This window comes from Lissotriton helveticus, chromosome 9 (assembly GCF_964261635.1).
Source record: "Lissotriton helveticus chromosome 9, aLisHel1.1, whole genome shotgun sequence".
Lineage (NCBI taxonomy): Eukaryota > Metazoa > Chordata > Amphibia > Caudata > Salamandridae > Lissotriton > Lissotriton helveticus.
The window spans coordinates 601,857,697-601,871,682 of NC_136070.1; positions in this window are offsets into that span (position 1 = coordinate 601,857,697).

Consider the following 13,986-nt stretch of genomic DNA (forward strand, 5'->3'; position numbering starts at 1 on the left):
TTCACCCCGGGAAGTGAATTAAATACCATTTGGAGGCATTTAATGTTCAAGCAAAAACGGCTGATTTTTGACAAAAGGATAACACCCCCCATTACGTCATTCTTCAGAAAGGTGAAAAATTGTCTGTTTTCAAATGTTTTTTATTTTAACGTCAGTTCACATTTGTAGGTGGATCATCCGTTTTAGAGCTAAAATTAGCATGTTTAAAGTGATTTTCATGCTTCCTGGGGCCCGGGAAGTGAATTAAATACCATTTGGAGGCATTTAATGTTCAAGCAAAAACAACTGATTTTTGACAAAAGAGATAACACCCCCCCCCATTACGTCATGCTTCAGAACGGTGAAAAATTGTCCGTTTTCAAATGTTTTATTTTTGAATGTCAGTTCACATTTGAAGGTGGATCATCAGTTTTAGAGCTAAAATTAGCATGTTTAAAGAGATTTTCATGCTTCCAGGGCCCGGGAAATGAATTAAATACCATTTGGAGGCATTTAATGTTCAAGCAAAAACAGCTGATTTTTGACAAAAGAGATAACACCCCCCATTACGCCATTCTTCAGAAAGGTGAAAAATGGTCCGTTTTCAAATTTTTATTTTTGAACGTCAGTTAACATTTGTAGGTGGATTATTAGTTTTAGAGCTAAAATTAGCATGTTTAAAGTGATTTTCATGCTTCCAGGGGCTCTAAACACAAGATTTGTGGAATGGTTAAAAGTGCAAGAAAATGGCCAATTTGCCCACTCTGAGGTCTCAAAAAGTGTTTCTTCACCCCGGGAAGTGAATTAAATACCATTTGGAGGCATTTAATGTTCAAGCAAAAACAGCTGATTTTTGACAAAAGAGATAACACCCCCCCATTACGTCATTCTTCAGAAAGGTGAAAAATGGTCAGTTTTCAAATTTTTATTTTTGAACGTCAGTTCTCATTTGTTAGTGGATTATTAGTTTTAGAGCTAAAATTATGATGTTTAAAGTGATTTTCATGCTTCCAGGGGCTCTAAACACAAGATTTGTGGAATGGTTAAAAGTGCAAGAAAATGGCCAATTTGCTCACTCTGAGGTATCAAAAAGTGTTTCTTCACCCCGGGAAGTGAATTAAATACCATTTGGAGGCATTTAATGTTCAAGCAAAAACGGCTGATTTTTGACAAAAGAGATAACACCCCCCATTACGCCATTCTTCAGAAAGGTGAAAAATGGTCCGTTTTCAAATGTTTTATTTTTGAACGTCAGTTCACATTTGTAGGTGGATTATTAGTTTTAGAGCTAAAATTAGCATGTTTAAAGTGATTTTCATGCTTCCTGGGGCCCGGGAAGTGAATTAAATACCATTTGGAGGCATTTAATGTTCAAGCAAAAACAGCTGATTTTTGACAAAAGAGATAACACCCCCCCATTACGTCATGCTTCAGAAAGGTGAAAAATTGTCCGTTTTCAAATGTTTTATTTTTGAATGTCAGTTCACATTTGTAGGTGGATCATCAGTTTTAGAGCTAAAATTAGCATGTTTAAAGTGATTTTCATGCTTCCAGGGGCCCGGGAAGTGAATTAAATACCATTTGGAGGCATTTAATGTTCAAGCAAAAACGGCTGATTTTTGACAAAAGAGATAACACCCCCCCATTACGTCATGCTTCAGAAAGGTGAAAAATGGTCCGTTTTCAAATGTTTTATTTTTAAACATCAGTTCACATTTGTAGGTGGATTATTAGTTTTAGAGCTAAAATTAGCATGTTTAAAGTGATTTTCATGCTTCCTGGGGCCCGGGAAGTGAATTAAATACCATTTGGAGGCATTTAATGTTCAAGCAAAAACAACTGATTTTTGACAAAAGAGATAACACCCCCCCCCATTACGTCATGCTTCAGAAAGGTGAAAAATTGTCCGTTTTCAAATGTTTTATTTTTGAATGTCAGTTCACATTTGAAGGTGGATCATCAGTTTTAGAGCTAAAATTAGCATGTTTAAAGAGATTTTCATGATTCCAGGGCCCGGGAAATGAATTAAATACCATTTGGAGGCATTTAATGTTCAAGCAAAAACAGCTGATTTTTGACAAAAGAGATAACACCCCCCATTACGCCATTATTCAGAAAGGTGAAAAATGGTCCGTTTTCAAATTTTTATTTTTGAACGTCAGTTCACATTTGTAGGTGGATTATTAGTTTTAGAGCTAAAATTAGCATGTTTAAAGTGATTTTCATGCTTCCAGGGGCTCTAAACACAAGATTTGTGGAATGGTTAAAAGTGCAAGAAAATGGCCAATTTGCCCACTCTGAGGTCTCAAAAAGTGTTTCTTCACCCCGGGAAGTGAATTAAATACCATTTGGAGGCATTTAATGTTCAAGCAAAAACAGCTGATTTTTGACAAAAGAGATAACACCCCCCCATTACGTCATTCTTCAGAAAGGTGAAAAATGGTCCGTTTTCAAATGTTTTCTTTTTGAACGTCAGTTCACATTTGTAGGTGGATTATTAGTTTTAGAGCTAAAAATTAGCATGTTTAAAGTGATTTTCATGCTTCCAGGGGCCCGGGAAGTGAATTAAATACCATTTGGAGGCATTTAATGTTCAAGCAAAAACGGCTGATTTTTGACAAAAGAGATAACACCCCCCCATTACGTCATGCTTCAGAAAGGTGAAAAATGGTCCGTTTTCAAATGTTTTATTTTTAAACATCAGTTCACATTTGTAGGTGGATTATTAGTTTTAGAGCTAAAATTAGCATGTTTAAAGTGATTTTCATGCTTCCTGGGGCCCGGGAAGTGAATTAAATACCATTTGGAGGCATTTAATGTTCAAGCAAAAACAACTGATTTTTGACAAAAGAGATAACACCCCCCCCCCATTACGTCATGCTTCAGAAAGGTGAAAAATTGTCCGTTTTCAAATGTTTTATTTTTGAATGTCAGTTCACATTTGAAGGTGGATCATCAGTTTTAGAGCTAAAATTAGCATGTTTAAAGAGATTTTCATGATTCCAGGGCCCGGGAAATGAATTAAATACCATTTGGAGGCATTTAATGTTCAAGCAAAAACAGCTGATTTTTGACAAAAGAGATAACACCCCCCATTACGCCATTATTCAGAAAGGTGAAAAATGGTCCGTTTTCAAATTTTTATTTTTGAACGTCAGTTCACATTTGTAGGTGGATTATTAGTTTTAGAGCTAAAATTAGCATGTTTAAAGTGATTTTCATGCTTCCAGGGGCTCTAAACACAAGATTTGTGGAATGGTTAAAAGTGCAAGAAAATGGCCAATTTGCCCACTCTGAGGTCTCAAAAAGTGTTTCTTCACCCCGGGAAGTGAATTAAATACCATTTGGAGGCATTTAATGTTCAAGCAAAAACAGCTGATTATTGACAAAAGAGATAACACCCCCCATTACGTCATTCTTCAGAAAGGTGAAAAATTGTCAGTTTTCAAATTTTTATTTTTGAACGTCAGTTCACATTTATAGGTGGATTATTAGTTTTAGAGCTAAAATTAGCATGTTTAAAGTGATTTTCATGCTTCCAGGGGCTCTAAACACAAGATTTGTGGAATGGTTAAAAGTGCAAGAAAATGGCCAATTTGCCCACTCTGAGGTCTCAAAAAGCGTTTCTTCACCCCGGGAAGTGAATTAAATACCATTTGGAGGCATTTAATGTTCAAGCAAAAACAGCTGATTTTTGACAAAAGAGATAACACCCCCCCATTACGTCATTCTTCAGAAAGGTGAAAAATGGTCCGTTTTCAAATGTTTTCTTTTTGAACGTCAGTTCACATTTGTAGGTGGATTATTAGTTTTAGAGCTAAAAATTAGCATGTTTAAAGTGATTTTCATGCTTCCAGGGGCCCGGGAAGTGAATTAAATACCATTTGGAGGCATTTAATGTTCAAGCAAAAACAGCTGATTATTGACAAAAGAGATAACACCCCCCATTACGTCATTCTTCAGAAAGGTGAAAAATGGTCCATTTTTAAATTTTTATTTTTGAACGTCAGTTCACATTTGTTAGTGGATTATTAGTTTTAGAGCTAAAATTATCATGTTTAAAGTGATTTTCATGCTTCCAGGGGCTTTAAACACAAGATTTGTGGAATGGTTAAAAGTGCATGAAAATGGCCAATTTGCTCACTCTGAGGTCTCAAAAAGTGTTTCTTCACCCCGGGAAGTGAATTAAATACCATTTGGAGGCATTTAATGTTCAAGCAAAAACGGCTGATTTTTGACAAAAGAGATAACACCCCCCCATTACGTCATTCTTCAGAAAGGTGAAAAATGGTCCGTTTTCAAATGTTTTATTTTTGAACGTCAGTTCACATTTGTAGGTGGATTATTAGTTTTAGAGCTAAAATTAGCATGTTTAAAGTGATTTTCATGCTTCCAGGGGCCCGGGAAGTGAATTAAATACCATTTGGAGGCATTTAATGTTCAAGCAAAAACAGCTGATTTTTGACAAAAGAGATAACACCCCCCCCCATTACGTCATGCTTCAGAAAGGTGAAAAATTGTCAGTTTTCAAATGTTTTATTTTTCAATGTCAGTTCACATTTGTAGGTGGATCATCAGTTTTAGAGCTAAAATTGGCATGTTTAAAGTGATTTTCATGCTTCCAGGGGCCCGGGAAGTGAATTAAATACCATTTGGAGGCATTTAATGTTCAAGCAAAAACGGCTGATTTTTGACAAAAGAGATAACACCCCCCCCATTACGTCATGCTTCAGAAAGGTGAAAAATGGTCCGTTTTCAAATGTTTTATTTTTGAACGTCAGTTCACATTTGTAGGTGGATTATTAGTTTTAGAGCTAAAATTAGCATGTTTAAAGTGATTTTCATGCTTCCTGGGGCTCTAAACACAAGATTTGTGGAGTGGTTAAAAGTGCATGAAAATGGCCAATTTGCTCACTCTGAGGTCTCAAAAAGTGTTTCTTCACCCCGGGAAGTGAATTAAATACCATTTGGAGGCATTTAATGTTCAAGCAAAAACGGCTGATTTTTTACGAAAGAGATAACACCCCCCCATTACGTCATTCTTCAGAAAGGTGAAAAATGGTCCATTTTCAAATGTTTTATTTTTGAACGTCAGTTCACATTTGTAGGTGGATTATTAGTTTTAGAGCTAAAATTAGCATGTTTAAAGTGATGTTCATGCTTCCAGGGGCCCGGGAAGTGAATTAAATACCATTTGGAGGCATTTAATGTTCAAGCAAAAACAGCTGATTTTTGACAAAAGAGATAACACCCCCCCGTCATTCTTCAGAAAGGTGAAAAATGGTCCGTTTTCAAATGTTTTATTTTTGAACGTCAGTTCACATTTGTAGGTGGATCATCAGTTTTAGAGCTAAAATTAGCATGTTTAAAGTGATTTTCATGCTTCCAGGGGCCCGGGAAGTGAATTAAATACCATTTGGAGGCATTTAATGTTCAAGCAAAAACGGCTGATTTTTGACAAAAGAGATAACACCCCCCCATTACGTCATGCTTCAGAAAGGTGAAAAATGGTCCGTTTTCAAATGTTTTATTTTTGAACATCAGTTCACATTTGTAGGTGGATTATTAGTTTTAGAGCTAAAATTAGCATGTTTAAAGTTTCATGCTTCCAGGGGCTCTAAACACAAGATTTGTGGAATGGTTAAAAGTGCATGAAAATGGCCAATTTGCTCACTCTGAGGTCTCAAAAAGTGTTTCTTCACCCCGGGAAGTGAATTAAATACCATTTGGAGGCATTTAATGTGCAAGCAAAAACGGCTGATTTTTTACGAAAGAGATAACACCCCCCCATTACGTCATTCTTCAGAAAGGTGAAAAATGGTCCGTTTTTAAATTTTTCTTTTTGAACGTCAGTTCACATTTGTTAGTGGATTATTAGTTTTAGAGCTAAAATTATCATGTTTAAAGTGATTTTCATGCTTCCAGGGGCTTTAAACACAAGATTTGTGGAATGGTTAAAAGTGCATGAAAATGGCCAATTTGCTCACTCTGAGGTCTCAAAAAGTGTTTCTTCACCCCGGGAAGTGAATTAAATACCATTTGGAGGCATTTAATGTTCAAGCAAAAACGGCTGATTTTTGACAAAAGAGATAACACCCCCCCATTACGTCATTCTTCAGAAAGGTGAAAAATGGTCCGTTTTCAAATGTTTTATTTTTGAACGTCAGTTCACATTTGTAGGTGGATTATTAGTTTTAGAGCTAAAATTAGCATGTTTAAAGTGATTTTCATGCTTCCAGGGGCCCGGGAAGTGAATTAAATACCATTTGGAGGCATTTAATGTTCAAGCAAAAACAGCTGATTTTTGACAAAAGAGATAACACCCCCCCATTACGTCATGCTTCAGAAAGGTGAAAAATTGTCCGTTTTCAAATGTTTTATTTTTCAATGTCAGTTCACATTTGTAGGTGGATCATCAGTTTTAGAGCTAAAATTAGCATGTTTAAAGTGATTTTCATGCTTCCAGGGGCCCGGGAAGTGAATTAAATACCATTTGGAGGCATTTAATGTTCAAGCAAAAACGGCTGATTTTTGACAAAAGAGATAACACCCCCCCATTACGTCATGCTTCAGAAAGGTGAAAAATGGTCCGTTTTCAAATGTTTTATTTTTGAACATCAGTTCACATTTGTAGGTGGATTATTAGTTTTAGAGCTAAAATTAGCATGTTTACAGTGATTTTCATGCTTCCAGGGGCTCTAAACACAAGATTTGTGGAATGGTTAAAAGTGCATGAAAATGGCCAATTTGCTCACTCTGAGGTCTCAAAAAGTGTTTCTTCACCCCGGGAAGTGAATTAAATACCATTTGGAGGCATTTAATGTGCAAGCAAAAACGGCTGATTTTTTACGAAAGAGATAACACCCCCCCATTACGTCATTCTTCAGAAAGGTGAAAAATGGTCCGTTTTTAAATTTTTCTTTTTGAACGTCAGTTCACATTTGTTAGTGGATTATTAGTTTTAGACCTAAAATTAGCATGTTTAAAGTGATTTTCATGCTTCCAGGGGCTCTAAACACAAGATTTGTGGAGTGGTTAAAAGTGCATGAAAATGGCCAATTTGCTCACTCTGAGGTCTCAAAAAGTGTTTCTTCACCCCGGGAAGTGAATTAAATAGCATTTGGAGGCATTTAATGTTCAAGAAAAAACGGCTGATTTTTTACGAAAGAGATAACACCCCAACATTACGTCATTCTTCAAAAGGTGAAAAATGGTCCATTTTCAAATGTTTTATTTTTGAACGTCAGTTCACATTTGTAGGAGGATTATTAGTTTTAGAGCTAAAATTAGCATGTTTAAAGTGATTTTCATGCTTCCAGGGGCCCGGGAAGTGAATTAAATACCATTTGGAGGCATTTAATGTTCAAGCAAAAACAGCTGATTTTTGACAAAAGAGATAACACCCCCCCCATTACGTCATTCTTCAGAAAGGTGAAAAATAGTCCGTTTTCAAATGTTTTATTTTTGAACATCATTTCACATTTGTAGGTGGATCATCAGTTTTAGAGCTAAAATTAGCATGTTAAAAGTGATTTTCATGCTTCCAGGGGCCCGGGAAGTGAATTAAATACCATTTGGAGGCATTTAATGTTCAAGCAAAAACAGCTGATTTTTGACAAAAGAGATAACACCCCCCCCATTACGTCATTCTTCAGAAAGGTGAAAAATGGTCAGTTTTCAAATGTTTTATTTTTGAACGTCAGTTCACATTTGTAGGTCGATTATTAGTTTTAGAGCTAAAATTAGCATGTTTAAAATGATTTTCATGCTTCCAGGGGCCCGGGAAGTGAATTAAATAACATTTGGAGGCATTTAATGTTCAAGCAAAAACAGCTGATTTTTGACAAAAGAGATAACACCCCCCCATTACGTCATTCTTCAGAAAGGTGAAAAATGGTCCGTTTTCAAATGTTTTATTTTTGAACGTCAGTTCACATTTGTAGGTGGATTATTAGTTTTAGAGCTAAAATTAGCATGTTTAAAGTGATTTCATGCTTCCAGGGGCTCTAAACACAAGATTTGTGGAATAGATAAAAGTGCATGAAAATGGACAATTTGCTCACTCTGAGGTCTCAAAAAGTGTTTCTTCACCACGGGAAGTGAATTAAATACCATTTGGAGGCATTTAATGTTCAAGCAAAAACAGCAGTTTTTTGACAAAAGAGATAACACCCCCCCATTACGTCATTCTTCAGAAAGGTGAAAAATGGTCCGTTTTCAAATGTTTTATTTTTGAACGTCAGTTCACATTTGTAGGTGGATTATTAGTTTTAGAGCTAAAATTAGCATGTTTAAAGTGATTTCCATGCTTCCAGGGGCTCTAAACACAAGATTTGTGGAATAGATAAAAGTGCATGAAAATGGCCAATTTGCTCACTCTGAGGTCTCAAAAAGTGTTTCTTCACCACGGGAAGTGAATGAAATACCATTTGGAGGCATTTAATGTTCAAGCAAAAACAGCTGATTATTGACAAAAGAGATAACACCCCCCATTACGTCATTCTTCAGAAAAGTGAAAAATGGTCCGTTTTTAAATTTTTATTTTCGAACGTCAGTTCACATTTGTTAGTGGATTATTAGTTTTAGAGCTAAAATTATCATGTTTAAAGTGATTTTCATGCTTCCAGGGGCTTTAAACACAAGATTTGTGGAATGGTTAAAAGTGCATGAAAATGGCCAATTTGCTCACTCTGAGGTCTCAAAAAGTGTTTCTTCACCCCGGGAAGTGAATTGATTACCATTTGGAGGCATTTAATGTTCAAGCAAAAACGGCAGATTTTTTACAAAAGAGATAACACCCCCCCATTACGTCATTCTTCAGAAAGGTGAAAAATGGTCCGTTTTCAAATGTTTTATTTTTGAACGTCAGTTCACATTTGTAGGTGGATTATTAGTTTTAGAGCTAAAATTAGCATGTTTAAAGTGATTTTCATGCTTCCAGGGGCCCGGGAAGTGAATTAAATACCATTTGGAGGCATTTAATGTTCAAGCAAAAACAGCTGATTTTTGACAAAAGAGATAACACCCCCCCATTACGTCATGCTTCAGAAAGGTGAAAAATTGTCCGTTTTCAAATGTTTTATTTTTTAATGTCAGTTCACATTTGTAGGTGGATCATCAGTTTTAGAGCTAAAATCAGCATGTTTAAAGTGATTTTCATGCTTCCAGGGGCCCGGGAAGTGAATTAAATACCATTTGGAGGCATTTAATGTTCAAGCAAAAACGGCTGATTTTTGACAAAAGAGATAACACCCCCCCATTACGTCATGCTTCAGAAAGGTGAAAAATGGTCCGTTTTCAAATGTTTTATTTTTGAACGTCAGTTCACATTTGTAGGTGGATTATTAGTTTTAGAGCTAAAATTAGCATGTTTAAAGTGATTTTCATGCTTCCAGGGGCTCTAAACACAAGATTTGTGGAATGGTTAAAAGTGCATGAAAATGGCCAATTTGCTCTCTCTGAGGTCTCAAAAAGTGTTTCTTCACCCTGGGAAGTGAATTAAATACCATTTGGAGGCATTTAATGTTCAAGCAAAAACGGCTGATTTTTTACGAAAGAGATAACACCCCCCCATTACGTCATCCTTCAGAAAGGTGAAAAATGGTCCATTTTCAAATGTTTTATTTTTGAACGTCAGTTCACATTTGTAGGTGGATTATTAGTTTTAGAGCTAAACTTAGCATGTTTAAAGTGATTTTCATGCTTCCAGGGGCCCGGGAAGTGAATTAAATACCATTTGGAGGCATTTAATGTTCAAGCAAAAACAGCTGATTTTTGACAAAAGAGATAACACCCCCCCATTACGTCATGCTTCAGAAAGGTGAAAAATTGTCAGTTTTCAAATGTTTTATTTTTGAATGTGAGTTCACATTTGTAGGTGGATCATCAGTTTTAGAGCTAAAATTAGCATGTTTAAAGTGATTTTCATGCTTCCAGGGGCCCGGGAAGTGAATTAAATACCATTTGGAGGCATTTAATGTTCAAGCAAAAACAGCTGATTTTTGACAAAAGAGATAACACCCCCCCATTACGTCATTCTTCAGAAAGGTGAAAAATGGTCCGTTTTCAAATGTTTTATTTTTGAACGTCAGTTCACATTTGTAGGTGGATCATCAGTTTTAGAGCTAAAATGAGCATGTTTAAAGTGCTTTTCATGCTTCCAGGGGCCCGGGAAGTGAATTAAATACCATTTGGAGGCATTTAATGTTCAAGCAAAAACAGCTGATTTTTGACAAAAGAGATAACACCCCCCCCCCCCATTACGTCATTCTTCAGAAAGGTGAAAAATGGTCCGTTTTCAAATGTTTTATTTTTGAACGTCAGTTCACATTTGTAGGTCGATTATTAGTTTTAGAGCTAAAATTAGCATGTTTAAAATGATTTTCATGCTTCCAGGGGCCCGGGAAGTGAATTAAATACCATTTGGAGGCATTCAATGTTCAAGCAAAAACGGCTGATTTTTGACAAAAGAGATAACACCCCCCCATTAGTCATTCTTCAGAAAGGTGAAAAATGGTCCGTTTTCAAATGTTTTATTTTTGAACGTCAGTTCACATTTGTAGGTGGATTATTAGTTTTAGAGCTAAAATTAGCATGTTTAAAGTGATTTTCATGCTTCCAGGGGCTCTAAACACAAGATTTGTGGAATGGTTAAAAGTGCATGAAAATGGCCAATTTGCTCACTCTGAGGTCTCAAAAAGTGTTTCTTCACCCCGGGAAGTGAATTAAATACCATTTGGAGGCATTTAATGTTTAAGCAAAAACAGCTGATTTTTGACAAAAGAGATAACACCCCCCCATTACGTCATCCTTCAGAAATGTGAAAAATTGTCTGTTTTTCAAATGTTTTTTTTTTAACGTCAGTTCACATTTGTAGGTGGATCATCCGTTTTATTTTCATGCTTCCAGGGGCCCTAAACACAAGATTTGTGGAATGGTTAAAAGTGCATGAAAATGGCCAATTTGCTCACTCTGAGGTCTCAAAAAGTGTTTTTTCACCCCGGGAAGTGAATTAAATACCATTTGGAGGCATTTAATGTTCAAGCAAAAACGGCTGATTTTTGACAAAAGAGATAACACCCCCCCATTACGTCATGCTTCAGAAAGGTGAAAAATGGTCAGTTTTCAAATGTTTTATTTTTGAACGTCAGTTCACATTTATAGGTGGATCATCAGTTTTAGAGCTAAAATTAGCATGTTTAAAGTGATTTTCATGCTTCCAGGGGCCCTAAACACAAGATTTGTGGAATGTTTAAAAAGTGCATGAAAATGGCCAATTTGCTCACTCTGAGGTCTCAAAAAGTTTCTTCACCCCGGGAAGTGAATTAAATACCATTTGGAGGCATTTAATGTTCAAGCAAAAATGGCTGATTTTTGACAAAAGAGATAACACCCTCCCATTACGTCATGCTTCAGAAAGGTGAAAAAGTGTCCATTTTCAAATGTTTTATTTTTGAATGTCAGTTCACATTTGTAGGTGGATCATCAGTTTTAGAGCTAAAATTAGCATGTTTAAAGTGATTTGCATGCTTCCAGGGGCCCGGGAAGTGAATTAAATACCATTTGGAGGCATTTAATGTTCAAGCAAAAACAGCTGATTTTTGACAAAAGAGATAACACCCCCCCATTACGTCATTCTTCAGAAAGGTGAAAAATGGTCCGTTTTCAAATGTTTTATTTTTGAACGTCAGTTCACATTTGTAGGTGGATTATTAGTTTTAGAGCTAAATTAGCATGTTTAAAGTGATTTTCATGCTTCCAGGGGCCCGGGAAGTGAATTAAATACCATTTGGAGGCATTTAATGTTCAAGCAAAAACAGCTAATTTTTGACAAAAGAGATAACACCCCCCCATTACGTCATTCTTCAGAAAGGTGAAAAATGGTCCGTTTTCAAATGTTTTATTTTTGAACGTCAGTTCACATTTGTAGGTGGATTATTAGTTTTAGAGCTAAAATTAGCATGTGTAAAGTGATTTTCATGCTTCCAGGGGCTCTAAACACAAGATTTGTGGAATGGTTAAAAGTGCATGAAAATAGCCAATTTGCTCACTCTGAGGTCTCAAAAAGTGTTTCTTCACCCCGGGAAGTGAATTAAATACCATTTGGAGGCATTTAATGTTCAAGCAAAAACGGCTGATTTTTGACAAAAGAGATAACACCCCCCCATTACGTCATTCTTCAGAAAGGTGAAAAATGGTCCGTTTTCAAATGTTTTATTTTTGAACGTCAGTTCACATTTGTAGGTGGATTATTAGTTTTAGAGCTAAAATTAGCATGTTTAAAGTGATTTTCATGCTTCCAGGGGCTCTAAACACAAGATTTGTGGAATGGTTAAAAGTGCATGAAAATGGCCAATTTGCTCACTCTGAGGTCTCAAAAAGTGTTTCTTCACCCCGGGAAGTGAATTAAATACCATTTGGAGGCATTTAATGTTCAAGCAAAAACGGCTGATTTTTGACAAAAGAGATAACACCCCCCCATTACGTCATTCTTCAGAAAGGTGAAAAATGGTCCGTTTTCAAATGTTTTCTTTTTGAACGTCAGTTCACATTTGTAGGTGGATTATCAGTTTTAGAGCTAAAATTAGCATGTTTAAAGTGATTTTCATGCTTCCAGGGGTCCGGGAAGTGAATTAAATACCATTTAGAGGCATTTAATGTTCAAGCAAAAACAGCTGATTATTGACAAAAGAGATAACACCCCCCATTACGTCATTCTTCAGAAAGGTGAAAAATGGTCAGTTTTCAAATTTCTTATTTTTGAACGTCAGTTCACATTTGTAGGTGGATTATTAGTTTTAGAGCTAAAATTAGCATGTGTAAAGTGATTTTCATGCATCCAGGGGCTCTAAACACAAGATTTGTGGAATGGTTATAAGTGCATGAAAATGGCCAATTTGCTCACTCTGAGGTCTCAAAAAGTGTTTCTTCACACCGGGAAGTGAATTAAATACCATTTGGAGGCATTTAATGTTCAAACAAAAACGGCTGATTTTTGACAAAAGAGATAACACCCCCCCATTACGTCATTCTTCAGAAAGGTGAAAAATGGTCCGTTTTCAAATGTTGTATTTTTGAACGTTAGTTCACATTTGTAGGTGGATTATTAGTTTTAGAGCTAAAATTAGCATGTTTAAAGTGATTTTCATGCTTCCAGGGTCTCTAAACACAAGATTTGTGGAATGGTTAAAAGTGCATGAAAATGGCCAATTTGCTCACTCTGAGGTCTCAAAAAGTGTTTCTTCACCCCGGAAGTGAATTAAATACCATTTGGAGGCATTTAATGTTCAAGCAAAAACAGCAGATTTTTGACAAAAGAGATAACACCCCCCCATTACGTCATTCTTGAGAAAGGTGAAAAATGGTCCGTTTTCAAATGTTTTCTTTTTGAACGTCAGTTCACATTTGTAGGTGGATTATTAGTTTTAGAGCTAAAATTAGCATGTTTAAAGTGATTTTCATGCTTCCAGGGGTCCGGGAAGTGAATTAAATATCATTTGGAGGCATTTAATGTTCAAGCAAAAACAGCTGATTATTGACAAAAGAGATAACACCCCCCATTATGCCATTCTTCAGAAAGGTGAAAAATGGTTAGTTTTCAAATTTTTATTTTTGAACGTCAGATCACATTTGTAGGTGGATTATTAGTTTTAGAGTTAAAATTAGCATGTGTAAAGTGATTTTCATGCTTCCAGGGGCTCTAAACACAAGATTTGTGGAATGGTTAAAAGTGCATGAAAATGGCCAATTTGCTCACTCTGAGGTCTCAAAAAGTGTTTCTTCACCCCGGGAAGTGAATTAAATATCATTTGGAGGCATTTAATGTTCAAGCAAAAACAGCTGATTATTGACAAAAGAGATAACACCCCCCATTATGTCATTCTTCAGAAAGGTGAAAAATGGTTAGTTTTCAAATTTTTATTTTTGAACGTCATTTCACATTTGTAGGTGGATTATTAGTTTTAGAGCTAAAATTAGCATGTGTAAAGTGATTTTCATGCTTCCAGG